This window comes from Elephantulus edwardii, unplaced genomic scaffold (assembly GCF_000299155.1).
Source record: "Elephantulus edwardii isolate Elephantulus edwardi_28Jun2011 unplaced genomic scaffold, EleEdw1.0 scaffold00304, whole genome shotgun sequence".
In the NCBI taxonomy this organism is placed as follows: domain Eukaryota; kingdom Metazoa; phylum Chordata; class Mammalia; order Macroscelidea; family Macroscelididae; genus Elephantulus; species Elephantulus edwardii.
This window is the reverse complement of record NW_006400054.1, coordinates 2067442-2081363: the sequence shown is the minus strand read 5'-3', so window position 1 is coordinate 2081363 and position 13922 is coordinate 2067442. Positions and strand designations below refer to the sequence as shown.

Here is a 13922-nt window from a genome sequence, read left to right as displayed (position 1 = left end):
CAGTTGGGAGGGAGGAAGGGGCAGAGGGAAGGAGGACTGTTATTGGCCTCTAGTGAGTAGAAGCCAGGGATATTGCTAAACATGGGTATCTTTAAACATACTATCTTGCACAAGACAGCCCTCCACAGTATAGAATCATCGGCTCAAAGTAGCAACAGTGTTTGCTAAGAAACCTTGTTTTAGTGAACAGCCCCACTTTATGGATGAAGGAACCGAGGCTTAACTCAATTAATTCAACCTGCCCCCTTGTAAGCAAACAACAGGGAACTGAAAGAGTCGCGATTTCAACCCAGGCAGGTGGAACTCAGAGACCTGCCCCCCTGTAACCATTGCCCTAAGCCTCGTTCCAGAACCGGTCCCCCATTAGGATTCAAAGTCATCCTTTTGGAGATGGGGGAAAAGTTGGGCCCAGAGAGGGAATGGGACCCATCCAAGGTCACACAGTGCAGAGGCAGAGCTGGAGGGCAGGACTCCTGAGTCCAAGACCCAGTGCCTTGCTTGGACTTCACTGCTTCCTCTGTAATAAGGAAGGATCGCTCCTGGGGAGAGGTCCCCGGGAAAGGGGTCAGCAGCTGTCCCCCGCCGCCCAGAGCAGCCTGACCAGGGCACGACCTCGGTGTGGAGCTGCCCGAGGGCGCCGGGAGGACAGATGATGGAGGAGGAGGACAGCAACAGAGGCGCCAGCTCCAGATCCACGTGCTCTCAGCCAGGGGCCCCAAGCATGGGACCCCAAAAGGAGCCAGAGGAGATTAAAAGGGTGCAAAGCGGTGGCCTGGACTGGAGAGGAGCCCCTTGATGATTTCCCTGCAACCTCCCAGGGTCCGTCCTGGAACCCCACACACACCCCGACGGCCAGCCAACAACCCCTACTCAGCGCCTTCTGACCTCTGCCCTCTGCCCCCTCCCTCAGGCCAAGTGCTCGCGCCCCCTCCCTGGATTCTTACATGCACCGCCCCAGCAATCCGGACCATGCACCGGGGTCCGCACAGCACAGCACAGCCCGCCGGCGCCGCCGCCGCCAAAGATCTCTGAGTCCAGAGCTGTTGCAGCCGCCGCCGCCGCCGCCACTTCGGTCGCCGCCACTCCAGCCGCTGCCACCACGGCAGCTGCGCCAGCACTCCCATCCACCGCCTACCGTGCCCTCAACACTGCTCGTCCCGCCCACTTCGCCCCTGGGGCCATAGATTGGCTACTAGCGTGTCTATGCTGGCTTATGATTGGTGTAATTTCACGTCCCTCTTCAGCCTTGATCCAATGTCGGAGCAGATCTCCCGGCCGCCTCCTGGGGAAGGGGCGGGACGAAGGAGTTCCGCCCCTATCCCCTCCCACTTTGCCCGCCTTACTCACTTTGGCACCACCCAGAAGGCGTCTAGTCTCACCCAATTGGTGAATATTCAGAGAGGCTTTACTTATGATTGGTCAATCCTCAGGAGGCGGGACAAAGTGGGCGGAAAGAGAAATTAAATGGTAAAAAGGAGAGTCAGTCAAACGCAGAGTCCCGCCTCCTGAGATTGGCGGGTAACCTAGCAACGCAGGTACCTCGCAGGTAAACCGTGGGCTGAGAGACCCGGAGGCCTCAAAGCAGGTGAGTGACCAAGTGGGCGAAGGAGTGGAGGCGGGAGATGGTGTCGAATGGGGTCCAGCTTGTCCTCCTTTGGGTCCTAGCCCAGGACCCTGCTCTGCAGCCGGTTTCCCCACAATCAAGTGCGGTCATATCAGCGATAATTCAAGTCAAACCCGGGTGTTGGGAGCGAGCAGGTAGGTGGTTTTCCATCGCCCGGAGCACCCAGCGACCCTGCCTCCGGGGTGGGTGCCTTCAGAATGGCATGATGCGTTCGAGTTAGGGAATTCTGATGACAGTTTTACCCGTGTGCTCACTTTAAAACTTAACTCCCATCCCCATCCTTAAAATGTGATTGATTGCACGTACTTCAAGCGGAGGGTTTATGGCGAGGACGAAGTGAAGGAGAGGAATAAAGAACAACATAGGAAGAGCTCAGCAAATAAACTTCAATTCTGAATCATAGCTGAGCCTCCATTCGGTTTCCAAAGCATCAAGATCTTGATGCTCCGAGACTTTCTACACCAGCAGAACAGCTGGTGGATTCAAACTGTCGACCTTCCAGTGAGCAGGCTAACACATAAGGCACTCAGGCTATTGTGCCGATGGTGGTGATGATGATGAGTGGTTTTTTTTAACTCATTTTAATGAAAGTTTACAGAGACTTGGGGTTTCCAGTCATTCATTGTTGCCCTTTTCTCCCTACCGCCCCCTCCCCCCCCAATTCACTCTTCTCCTTGAAAAGAAAGAGAAAAACTCTTTCATTGTTATGCAGTTCCTTCCCCCCAAGTCCACTCCACTATGCAGCCTTCACTCTGGACTTCTGTAATGACAAGAGTACCCATTCATATGTCCCTCTTAAACAATTCTCTCCCTCATCTATTTCAATGCAATATACATCATTCCTCCCCTCCTTTTCTGTCTTCCCTCAACCCTGATGTCGGTCCTGTTTTACAAGTGGCCCTATGCAATATGTGTCCTTTTGAGACTGAGATATTTCACTCAGCATAATGTCCTCCAGGGTCACCCATTTTGCATAATATTTCATGGTCTCCTTGTTTAAAAGCACATCTGGCCATGACTCTTTCCACTCCAAGGAAATTCTCTCTCCCCTTCCCTTAAGGATTCTTAAATTCAAGTCTTTAACTCTTTCTTGACTGAATTTTTTTGTGCCTCGGGTTTGTTTGGGTTTTTGGTTTGTGTGTGTGTGTGTGTGTGTGTGAGACAGAGAGAGAGAGGGAGAGAGAGAGAGAGAGAGATACTGCTATGTTTTCAAGGATCTGTGATGGCGCGTTGGTTTCTGTGTTGCTTTGCTCACCAAGTCAGTGGTTCGAATCCACCAAGTGCCGCACCTTAGAGGAAAATTGCACAATCTCCTCTCGATTGTCGCAGACTGCCACATCCCTCTCTCCCTGAGGATTGACTGGAAGGTTTGAAACCACCAACTTTTCAGTTACCAACGGAGTGAGCATTTTGACCACTGAGCCACCAAAACCACAAACCAAACCCATTGCCATCAAGTCAATTCCGACTCCATCACATTACCGAAGGAACAGACTGCTGTACCGTCTCCTGCAGAGCGACTGGGGGTTTTGAACAGTCGACCTTTCCTTTAGCAACCCAACACCAGGTGCACTGTGCTGGAGGAGCTCCTTGCAAATGGGAACCTACGGTTCCTCCTCCTGAGTGAAGGAACTGATGTGGGGGGCTGATTTCTCTAACCCCAGCAAATCAAGGTGGCTGCCCACCCAGATCTTGGCCCACCTGATTACAAGGTGATCAAGAGGAAATTAAACCCGCAACCAAGATAAACTCCGCTGGAACAGAACAGAAGGCAGAGTAGAGATTGGTGGTGGTGGTGGTGGTGGTGGTGGTGGTTAGATGCCATGGAGTTGACCTCTACTTATAGAAACTGTGAACAATACATCTGGACCCTGCCCTGTCATCTGTCTAAATAAAAAACAAAGCAAAACAAATTTATTGGTAAAAGGCAAGAAACTAATTCACCAACCCCTTTCCCTCCACCCAGAAAGCTAAACCTTTAGCGGAATCCTAGTGGCCAGCCCCCTGCGCGGGCTGTAGGACTTAGAATGGAATGCATATGTATGGGGTGGGACACAAAGGCCTTGGCTTTAATTTGAGATTTATCCTTAGTCCCCAGTGGAAAAATGGGAAGGAATGGGCCTAGCTGGCTAGAGAGCTTCCTTCTCCCCCACACTTCCCTTGTGCCCAGAGAGAGAAGAGATCTTGAGGCCAACACCCCACCATCATTTAATCCTCATCATTCATTCCCCTTTGAAGAGGGCTTGTAATTCTCCCATCAATTAAAACCATGCCTCCTCCACCTGAGAGCTAAGGACAGTGACACTTGGTCTCACATGCTGTCAGGAGGGGATGGCCAGTCCTTAGAAGTGGATGTCAAGCTGGGAAAGGAGGAGGGGTCCATGGACGAGAGGAAGACTCTCGATGAGCTGGATGGACACCGTAACAGCCACAGCGGACCCGAGCATGACTGAGATCGTGACAGTGATGAAGGACAGAACAAGCTTCTGATTTGTTGTTCAAATAAGATCGCCTCGTGGGTACCTGAAAACAGCCAGCATCATAGGGATGTGTGGCTGGGGCCAAGGTCATTCTCTCCAGTTGCCAGAAATAAGGGAACTTGTCCCTAAGCGATTCTGGGAGTCCTTGGCAGAGAGGCAGGCACATCTACCAGGTCTCCTGACCCCGAGCTTGGGATCTGATCCTAATTCTGTAACTGGTGGTGACTTCAGATGATGCGGAAGCCAGGCAGGCCTGGGCTGGGTATCAGAACAAGCCTATAAACCTGGATGGTGCACTGGACTTTGGGTGTAGGACATCAAGATCAGTGCTTCTGGAGATTTTATTGATTGCCACAATTGAAAGTCTGCTATTAGGGACCTCTCCAAAATAATGAAGAGCAATGGTGTCACTCTGGAGACTAAGGTGCACCTGATACAGGCATGGTCTTTGCAATCACTTGCTATGTGTCAGAGAGCTTGACAATGACTAGGGAGGATAGAAAAGATGCCTTTGAGCTGTGGTGTTGGAGAAGAGTATTGAATATACCATGGACTGCTAAGAGAATGAACAGGTTTGTCCTAGAGAAGGTTAAACCAGGCTGCTCCTTGGAGACAAGGATTCTGAAGCTTCATCTGACATACTTTGGACATGTTGCAAGGAACCAGTCCTTGGAGAAAAATGTCATGCTTGGGATGGTGGAGGGACAGGACAGGAGAGGAAGACTCTCTGTGAGGTGGATTGATCAGTGACTGTGAAAATCTGTGTGAGTGTGTCAGAGACAGTGCGATTGGCACAGGATAGAGCAGGGTTTAGGGCTGTTATACAGAAGGTCACTATGAGTCACAGGCGACTCGACGGCACATAACAACAACAACAATTGAAGATACTATTGGCATCTATGAGGGAGAGATCAGGGGAATGCTGAACATCCCGCCATGGACAACGCGCACACACACACACACACCCCCCAATGTATTAAACTAGACTCACTGTCATTGGGCCTGTGCCGACTCATAGCGTCTTCTCCAAGACAGAAGAGAGTTGCTCAGACTGTAAATACTGATGGAAGCCAATTACTTTGTCTCCCTCCCAAGGAGGAACTTGTGGGTTTGTCTTAGGACGGAGCAGAGGAGAAGCAACAGAAATCCGGGCACGCGGTATCATCCAGAGAGAACCACCAGGAATGGAGTGTGTCGTTTAGGAACTGGGACCCTGCGCTGGGAAGCTCCTCGACACTGGGAACATCAAGGGGTCGTGTGGGGATCACCAGTGGCCTGTGGCTGATAGCAGAGTGCTTTGACTGCTGGGCCACAAGGGCTCCCCAAGTGTGTACTCTGACCCAATTAGGGCAAAGGTTGAGAAGCCCTGTTCTAGATGGATATTTTCATGTGGACAAACGCTAGACACACACACAAACACGCAGTTTGCCCCTCCAGGCCCTAATTAGTGGAACTGAAAACGAAAGTGATTCAAAATGAGGAACATTTGAGATGCAATGTATCAACGAAAGGTATCTTTGTGACAGTAGCTTTGAAATTAATAGCAGTAGGTTATTTCCTGCGGCCAAATTACTTTAACAAAGAGGCTTTTGAACACAGATTAAAAAAAGAAAAACCACACCAGAAACCAGAAAAAAAGCACTGTGTTTTCCTTCTCAACCCAATACCCCAAAACCCCACTGCTGGCAAATCACTTCCAACTCATATGTGTTGACCTCGGAGAGCAAAGTGGGCCTCCCTCAATAGGGTTTCCAAGGACGTACAGAAAGAGTGACTGGTGGGTTCAAACTGGCAACCTTTTGGTTAACAAACAGCTTAAGGCTTTAACCATTGTACAATCAGGGCTCCTGCAACCCAGCACCTAAACTAGCAACCAAGCCCACTGCCACCAGGTCAACTCGAACTGAGCAAAGCCTCCTCCGTCAGGACCACGGCTGTACGTCTTGGTGGGAAGACACTGTCCATCTTTCTCCCTCAGAGCATCTGATGGATTCGAACCACGCACAGACCTTTCAGTCAGCCACGCAGTGGTGCTACGCCGCTAGGGTTTAGCCCAGCCCATGTGTGTTTTCATTAGAAAAGCATGCTTTCCACATGCAATGTCCTCTGATAGTTTTCTTTTATTCCATTTTTTTAAAAAAATACTAATTGCAACCAGTGAATTGATTTCACCACCCACTAACAGGTTTAAACCTTCAGTTTAAAAAAAAATGCACATCTTGAAACTAAAAAGTCCGGGAAACCCAGACTTCTACACTTGATAAAGTTGTGTTTTAAATAGAAATGTGTTTGAAGTGGGTGTGGTTTATTTCACAAGAATCCGAGCTCCCAGCTAGAAATTCTCCCTTGTTTGCCAACAATCTGCGTGATGCCCGCTGTGTGGTTGGATACATCCAGGAGGATAAATCCCTCCTGAAGTTACGTTGCAGCCAAGAGAGAGGAATTTAAAAATCGTGGTCAACTGGTTCGTAGGAAGGAGATTGGAAAGTGGATGGCTCCCTCCTCTCCCATCGCTGGCAAAAAAGCATGATTAATGTCAGCATCAGCAAAATGCAAAGGGAAAAAAATGGTAGAAAATGGTTCCAGCTTGGCTCTGCGGAAGCCCTTCTGTTCAAAAATGCGGGCATTATTTTGAGGTGGAAAAAAATTGCATCTTCTATTTCAAGATGCATTCAGATGTTAGCATTATAAATTTTAAAGGAGAGTAGCTAAGAGGTCTCTGCATGACACTTGACTGCTAATCTCAAGGCTGGAGGTTCAAATTCATCCGAGCGGCACTGAGGAAGAAAGTCCTGGTGATCTGTTGCCGCGTAGATCACCTGCTGTCATCAGAGCAATTCCGACTGACGGCGACTGTCTCTGGAGGACTCATCCTGTTCTCTTTCACTTAGAAGCTCAAACGCGTGATGCTCTGCACCACCAGAGCCCCTTTCTGGAAAGACTACACCCACAACAATCCTGTGGAGCACTTCTAACATAAGATCGCCACGAGTCAGGACCTATTCGACGACAATAGGTTTTTTTTGTTGTTGTTAGGAACCATCAAGTCGAGTACGGCCCACAGAGACAACAGAGCTGAACGCCATCCTGTCCTGCGCCGTCCTCACACTTCCTGACACGTTAGAGCCACTGCGGCAGTCACCATGTCGATCGCCCTGGTTAAGGGTCTTCCTCTCCTTCGCCGACCCTCTCACCTTTCCAAGCATGGAATGCTCCAAGGAATAGCCTCTCCCAGCAACACACCCAAAGTATGTGAGGCAAAGCCTCATCATCCTTGCCTCCAAAGAGCCTTCTGGCTGCACCCTCTCCAAGATACTTCTGTTCATTCTCTTGGCCGTCCATGGGATGTTCAGTGCTCTTCTCCAAGGCCACGGCTCAAAGGCGTCGTCAGTTCTTCTTGTGTCATCCTTATTCCCTGCTCAGCTCTCAGCTGCACAGCAAATGATTGGAAAAACTATGGCCCGAATCAGGCACATCTTAGTCCTTAAACTGACATCAGTTTGAGGCAGGAAGGAAACAATGGTGGTTTGGTTTGGAGTGTTTAATTAAGCTAAGACGCTCTGGTGGCCTAGTGGTAAGGCATTGCGCTGCCAACCCAAAGGCATGAGGTTCAAGGCCACCACCTCCTCCACAGGAGAAGGAGGGGCAGTCTCCTCCTGTGCAAATTACAGCCTCTGAAAACAGAGGTGGGTCAGTTCCAACTCAGGACAAAAACAATAGCACTGAGCCTGAATCTTGTGTGTAACAACGTTAACAGTTCTAACCATGTGTTATGCCTCCCCCACCTTTTGACAAATAAGCAAACTGCTGCTTGGAGGAGTTCAACAGCTTGCCTAGAGCCATACAGCAGGGACGTGTTGGTGTCCAGGATTGGACTCCTAGGAGTCTTTCACCCCAGAACCCACACATTTAATCACTCTGTGATTCTCCTACAGTCTCCTCCTTCACATCAGAGATGAGGGCTCAGAAGGTCAAGTGCCTCTGCCCGGGGCTATAGCCATGGCCTGAATGCAGCACAGAGCTGCTCCCGTAACCACTGGCTTGGCAATCTGTCCCCTGGATCACATTCCCGCCTATCCTCCATCACCATCCCATGTCCTCTGTCCCCCAAATACGAGAATGACCTCGGCACCAGCCGCGCGGGGCCATCACCACAGACGAGTGCCCGTCTGTTCATTTCGCCAACAGTCACTGCTCTGGCCCCAGCCCAGGGATCTTCTGAGAGCCAAATCCAACCCACAAAGCGTAAGTTCTCAAAATGGGACGCAAGGGGATTGGTAGTAGTTCAGACGTGGTCAGTGGGGAGAAAAACACTAAACCGGGGGTGGGGGTGGGGGGAATCTAGATGGAAGCCTTTCATTTTGAAAGTCCATGCTGTGAGTGCTGAGAGGGGCAGCAAGCCCCCAAAGTGAAAACGTGGCCGAGTGTCCAGAGCTGAAGTTTGGCTCTCATTTCCAGCTTGAATTCAGAACATGGGTGTGTGTTTGAAATTTGGTTTTCATGAGTGAAGCCCCTGGGTGGTGTAAGTGCTCAGTTACTCACCAAAAGGTTGGTGGTTCAGATGCACCCAAGGGCACCTCAGAGAAAAGATCTGAAGGCCAATTTGCAAAGGATAAGTCGTTGAAAACCCTGTGGGGCATCATTCTATTTGGACACACATCGCAGTGCTTAGAATCGGGGTCCACTTGGTGGACGCCTGGCTTGGGTTTTGGTTTATTATGTCTGTGTTTCCCTAAGAGGAAATGGGTTCCCTGGTAAATCTCAGTTTGCTCTCTGTATTGGTTATATAACGCTCGTGTCACAGAAAGTGGCTTGGTGGTAAGAAGTTGTGCTGCCAGCTGTAAGGTACATGGTTCCAATCCCCCAGCTGCTCTTTGGGCCGTCTCCTCCTGTGCATTTCAAAGCCTCTGAAAACCCGCTGGAGGGTCAGTATAGGTCATTTCCGACTCAATGTTGGACAACAGGAAGATTCTCCAACTACATTTCTATTTGTCAAAGCCACCCCCTTGTGGTGTAATAAACTCCCTTTAGAGGATAAAACCCTAAGCCAGGGACTGGTGACTTGAAATTTGCCCTAAGGTGCCAGAAGACCAAAGAAGGAGACTGGTAACTCCATGATGATAATACAGGAGATTTCTTAAGGATTTACTTGGTGAAGTGATGCGTTGGTCAGTAGCAGAGCCAAACTCAAGTCCTCTGTGGTCCCCACAGGGAGGCAAGGCCCTTTCTATGTCTGGTGAACAAAGGCAGCATATGGTCAGGGCCGCAGACCCCCAAGGCCACCACCATAGCGAAAGTATTACATACCAGTGACTCGGCAAGCGGAAGTGAGCTAGCAGCCAGCAGGAGTGTAGCCACAGGCAACCTCACAAAAGCCTGTTCCTCTCGAATCTACCCCTTGAGGCCAGGTCTGACGGTCTGAGGTGCCCCCCTCTTCCATGAGGGCCCCAAGAGGGAGGCATTTTTGCAGCTGGAGACCCAGGCCACAGCAGCAATAGAGCAAAAGAGCTCAGCAAAAGAACCCCATTCTCAGAGACCAACACCCAGCAAAAGCCTTTGCCCACTAAAGGGGAAGGAGGGACCCAGATTGGCACAGCAGAGCAGGTGCACATCCTGGTGTGTCTACACCTCCCTCTGCTCCTTCCTGAGACCTGACATGTCAGCGTGGCCTGGTGGTAGCCTGGCACACGGTACACCTCCGTGGATCTGTCTAGCACACGGCCTGCCTTGGGCCAGGGGCAGGCTGTCCAGAGCCTCTGGTGACGGAAAACCACAGCCCTCTGCGGTGCGGTTCCTGCAGCAAGCTCTCCTCCGCTCACTCAGGGCCTGTTGACCCAGCTTCAGTTTCTCTTTTTCCTCCTGTGGCACCAGGGATGGAAACAAACCAGTTAAAGGCAATCATCCCAGTGGGAAGCGCTGCAATTGACACACGTGGATTCCTTTTTAAAAAAAGATTACGTGAAATATCTCATTCCCACCCACTCCCAATCTCAATATTTGCTGGCATTTATTCCAAACCAAGGCAAAAAAAGTTTGCTTAATCTCACATCTTTACAACTAGCTATGTACCATCAAGTTTATGTTTTCTTACTATTTTTCATATTCTGACACCACCAGACACATTCTTTTAGATAAATCCTTTCTCGCTCTCTCTCCCCCTCTCCCTCTCCCTCTCCCTCTCCCTCTCTCTCTCTCTCTTTCTTAAAAGCTTATTACAAGTTCTAATACTCCCCCCTGACTTAATGATGAGGCTCACAAACGCCTTTAGGGTCTCCTACGAGTGTTCATTATGATGGATGGAGAAAGGATTGAAACTGTCGGTGATCTCATCTTGCTTGGACCAAAAAATCAACACCCTCCGTTCCAGCAGTCAGGAAACATAGCACCCTGAGCAAGTCCACTGTCAGGACTTCCAAAATGCTGAAGAGCAATGATGTCAATTTGAAGACTAAGGTGCATCTGCCTCAAGCCATGGTCTTCTCAATCACCTGCTTCGCATCTGAGAGCTATTGAATTGAGAACTTACCTGAAAGCTATCCATGAATGACAGAAGAAAGACTGATGCCTTTTGAGTTGTGATTCCAGAGAAGAGTACTGACTACCCATAGACGGCCAAAAGAGCCAACAGATGGGTCTGGGAAAGGGAGCAGCCAGAATTCTCCTTGGAGACAAAGATGGCAAACTTTCATCTTCCTGACTTGTGTACTGTGGCTAGTCGAGGATATTCCTTGGAAGGGAATGGCCTTCTTGGAAAGATGGAGGGTCAGCGAAGGAAAGGAAGACCCTCCCCCCAATGAGATGATTGACATGGTGACTTCAGCAGTGGGCTCTAGTGTGTCAGAGATGATGAGGATGGCACAGGACAGGGCACGGGGTCAGGGTTCATAGGGTCGCACAGCAACAAGCGTTCAGACTAGAGTCACTACACCCCAAAGCATGTCCTCAGTGCTTGGGGACAAGAGTCATCCGCAGACCCGATGGCCATGTGTATGGTGTCCCCAGGCTGTGTCCACACTAGGAAGATGTGTGCAGACACAAAGGGAAGAAAGACAGAGCAGGACAGACTCAGAGGAGGAAGAGAAGGTGTGTAATAAATACCCAGGGGGGTGAGTGTTTTCTTTCTATTAGGATCACACTACTGGCTTTTCTAGCACATCTGAACAGGTATGTCTTGGAGAGTGTGCTCCCTGGAGGCAAAGGTGAGAAAGCTTCATCTCATATACTCCAGGCATGTTGCTGGGAGAGGCTATTTCTTGGCAAGGGACACGCTGCCTGGAAAAGTTGGAGGGTCAGTGAAAGAGAGAAAGACCCTCAACCAGGTGGACAGACAGAGTGACTGCAGAGTGTGTCGAGTGTGTCAGAGATGAGGAGGAGGGGACAGGATTCTGATCTGTTGTTCGTAGGGTCGCTAAGAGTCATCCTCAAGCGCACCCACCCACAGAGTGGCTTTTCTTTGGCCTTGAGAGCAGAAGCTGCCTTGGGCATTTTCCCTGGCAGCGCGCACCGTACGCACTGTTCTGGGGAGGTCACCTGAAGATTTATGAGCAAAGACACTCATTTCGTGATGCGCCATGAAGAGAGACCCACGTCTCCGTCTCTGAGATGCTCTGGTGGTCGTCTCAGCCTGGGTAAAGCACGACTGTTGAGACCCTCCATGCAGTGGGGAGGTGGGGTGGCTGGTCCGTGTCAGCGCCTCCACTCCACCGGGCTGGGTAGCCATGACAGGGGCCGATAGATGGTTCCACATCCCAGCCCCAGGCCTACGGGTTCTTGCCAGGCTGTTCTTTGCTCTGGTACCAGTTAGAGCAGATGCGCTCGCACTGTATCTGCAGTGTGACCACATTACCATTGGGGGGAGCTCCATGTCTGGCGTGTAGAGAAAAGCCTTCATGGAAGCCTATTTATCAACCTCCGAGCCTCGGGCAGCACCGTGGCCCGCCCCAAGGAGTTTGTGCCTGTCTGTACGCCCGGGCATCGGAGTGAGCACACAGGACACTGATGATGACGATGATGATGTGTGTACCATCAAATCAGATCTGACTGGTACAGGAGGAGGTTGTCCCTCCTTCTCCAGCAGAGCATCTGGTGGATTTGAACTGTATGCCTCTGGGATTGCAGTGCAGCTTCTTGCCACTAGGCTACCAGAGTTCCCACAGGGCACTCTTGTACAACAGCCATGACACACACTGGTCTCCTGCTCTGCTCATCTCGCTGGGGGTCCTCCGGCCATCAGGGGGCACTACGCTGTACATTTTCAGGTGTATGCAGTGGGAGCTCCCTTTCTGGGTGCGCTGTAGGGTCTGCTTGTTGGTTCCTAGCAGGAAATGAGGGGAATGGACTGCTGTGGGAAAAACAGGCCCATGTCCCGTTTGGAAGCAATCCCTATGTACACACACACACACACACACACACCCCCCAGGACCTTGCTCACCAGCTCCCATGGCTCCTTATGTCTTTGGCTAATTTGCATAGTTAACACATGGGCCCAGTTGTCTGTGCAAAGAGGTAAAGGTCAAGGTTCATTGGTTCACAGTTTCCTCATCCGTAAAATGCAACTAATAATAGCACCTACCTCCCAAGGTGGCTGTGAGGATTAAAAGGAGTTAATTCACGTAAAGCATTGAGAACAGTGTTTGGTGCATGGTTAGTTCTCAAGATTCAGCTAACGATAAAATATTATTCTTGCCTTTTGCAAGCTATTGGGCTCCAGGTCTTAGCAGCTCTGTGTACAACAGACAGCACACAACCCATATCCATCATGTGTCCTACAAACCCCTCAAAATCTGCCCTGCTTATTAAGCCCATGGCTGCAGCCACTGTGTCGCTCCGTCTCACAGAGCGGCTTCCTCTCCTTCACGGACCCTCTGCTCTCTCAAGCATGATGTGCTTCTCCTGGGACTGATCCTTCTTGATGTTATTGTTGCCATCAAGTCATAGACGACTCCTAGCGACCCTATAACGAAAGACCTGAACGCTTGTATAACTAACTTTCATTGTTTCTCACAGGGAAACATAATTTTTCATAGGATTTCTGGAGGCAAGCTATTTCAGAAGTAGATGCCACTCCTGCTTCCAAGCTTCTTTGAATCGGGGAGCTCCACCAAACACTGTCCCCCATGGGGAACCATGACCGCATTTGATAGCATGTCCCAAACATGTAAGATTAAGTCTCATTCATCGTCGCTTCTAGGGAACATTCTGTTCGCACTTGTTCCTTTTAGAAGCGGAACATGCTAATGGCATTCCGTAAAATGAGATTCCTCCATGCATGTACGCAGTGTTTTGAGCACCTGACTTCTTCATGTGCTGTTGTTTGATCTGTGGGGGGTGTGGGCTTGGAATCTTCTCCATCTTTTTCCCCTCAGGGGCAAAAAAAAAATCATTTTCCTCCAACTTCCCCCACCCCACAAAATGTTCACAGAGAATGCAATAAAATATCCAACAAGCCTATTTGAATGAAGACAAGACATAATTTGCATGATAAAGATATATTTCCATTTGTAAAAGTTCATCAGCGGAATTAATGGCAAATAAAAGAGAAGATCCAATTAAAGTCCCCCTTCCATTAACAATGTCGCCTCACTCCCAGGGCAGGGATTTGAAAAGGGGGAGGCTTAAGTTGGAAATTATTTAAATACTCAGGTCAGTGGCATTAAAAGGGACGTGAAGCGATCGTATTAGAATTCAAGGGAAAGAGATTCCCGGGTGATTGTTGTCATCCAAGTCAGATGTCTTCCCCCCTCCTAGTCCACCAGCTCTTTCCGTGTTCTCTCAAATGAGCTGTCAGGAGCTGATGGGTGTCATCGTCATCAAAGAAA

At 49.9% G+C, this 13922-nt stretch overlaps 1 protein-coding gene across 1 annotated transcript in view; it reads right to left on the bottom strand.

The window, feature by feature from the left end:
- The window catches only part of TPCN1 (two pore segment channel 1), a 67248-nt gene extending 66104 nt beyond the window's left edge, over positions 1 to 1144 (bottom strand). Inside the window, exon 1 of the mRNA XM_006900990.1 lies at positions 945 to 1144. The gene's annotated coding sequence lies outside the window, so the exon portion shown is untranslated. The remainder of the gene's footprint in view (positions 1 to 944) is intronic.
- Positions 1145 to 13922: the final 12778 nt, after the last annotated feature.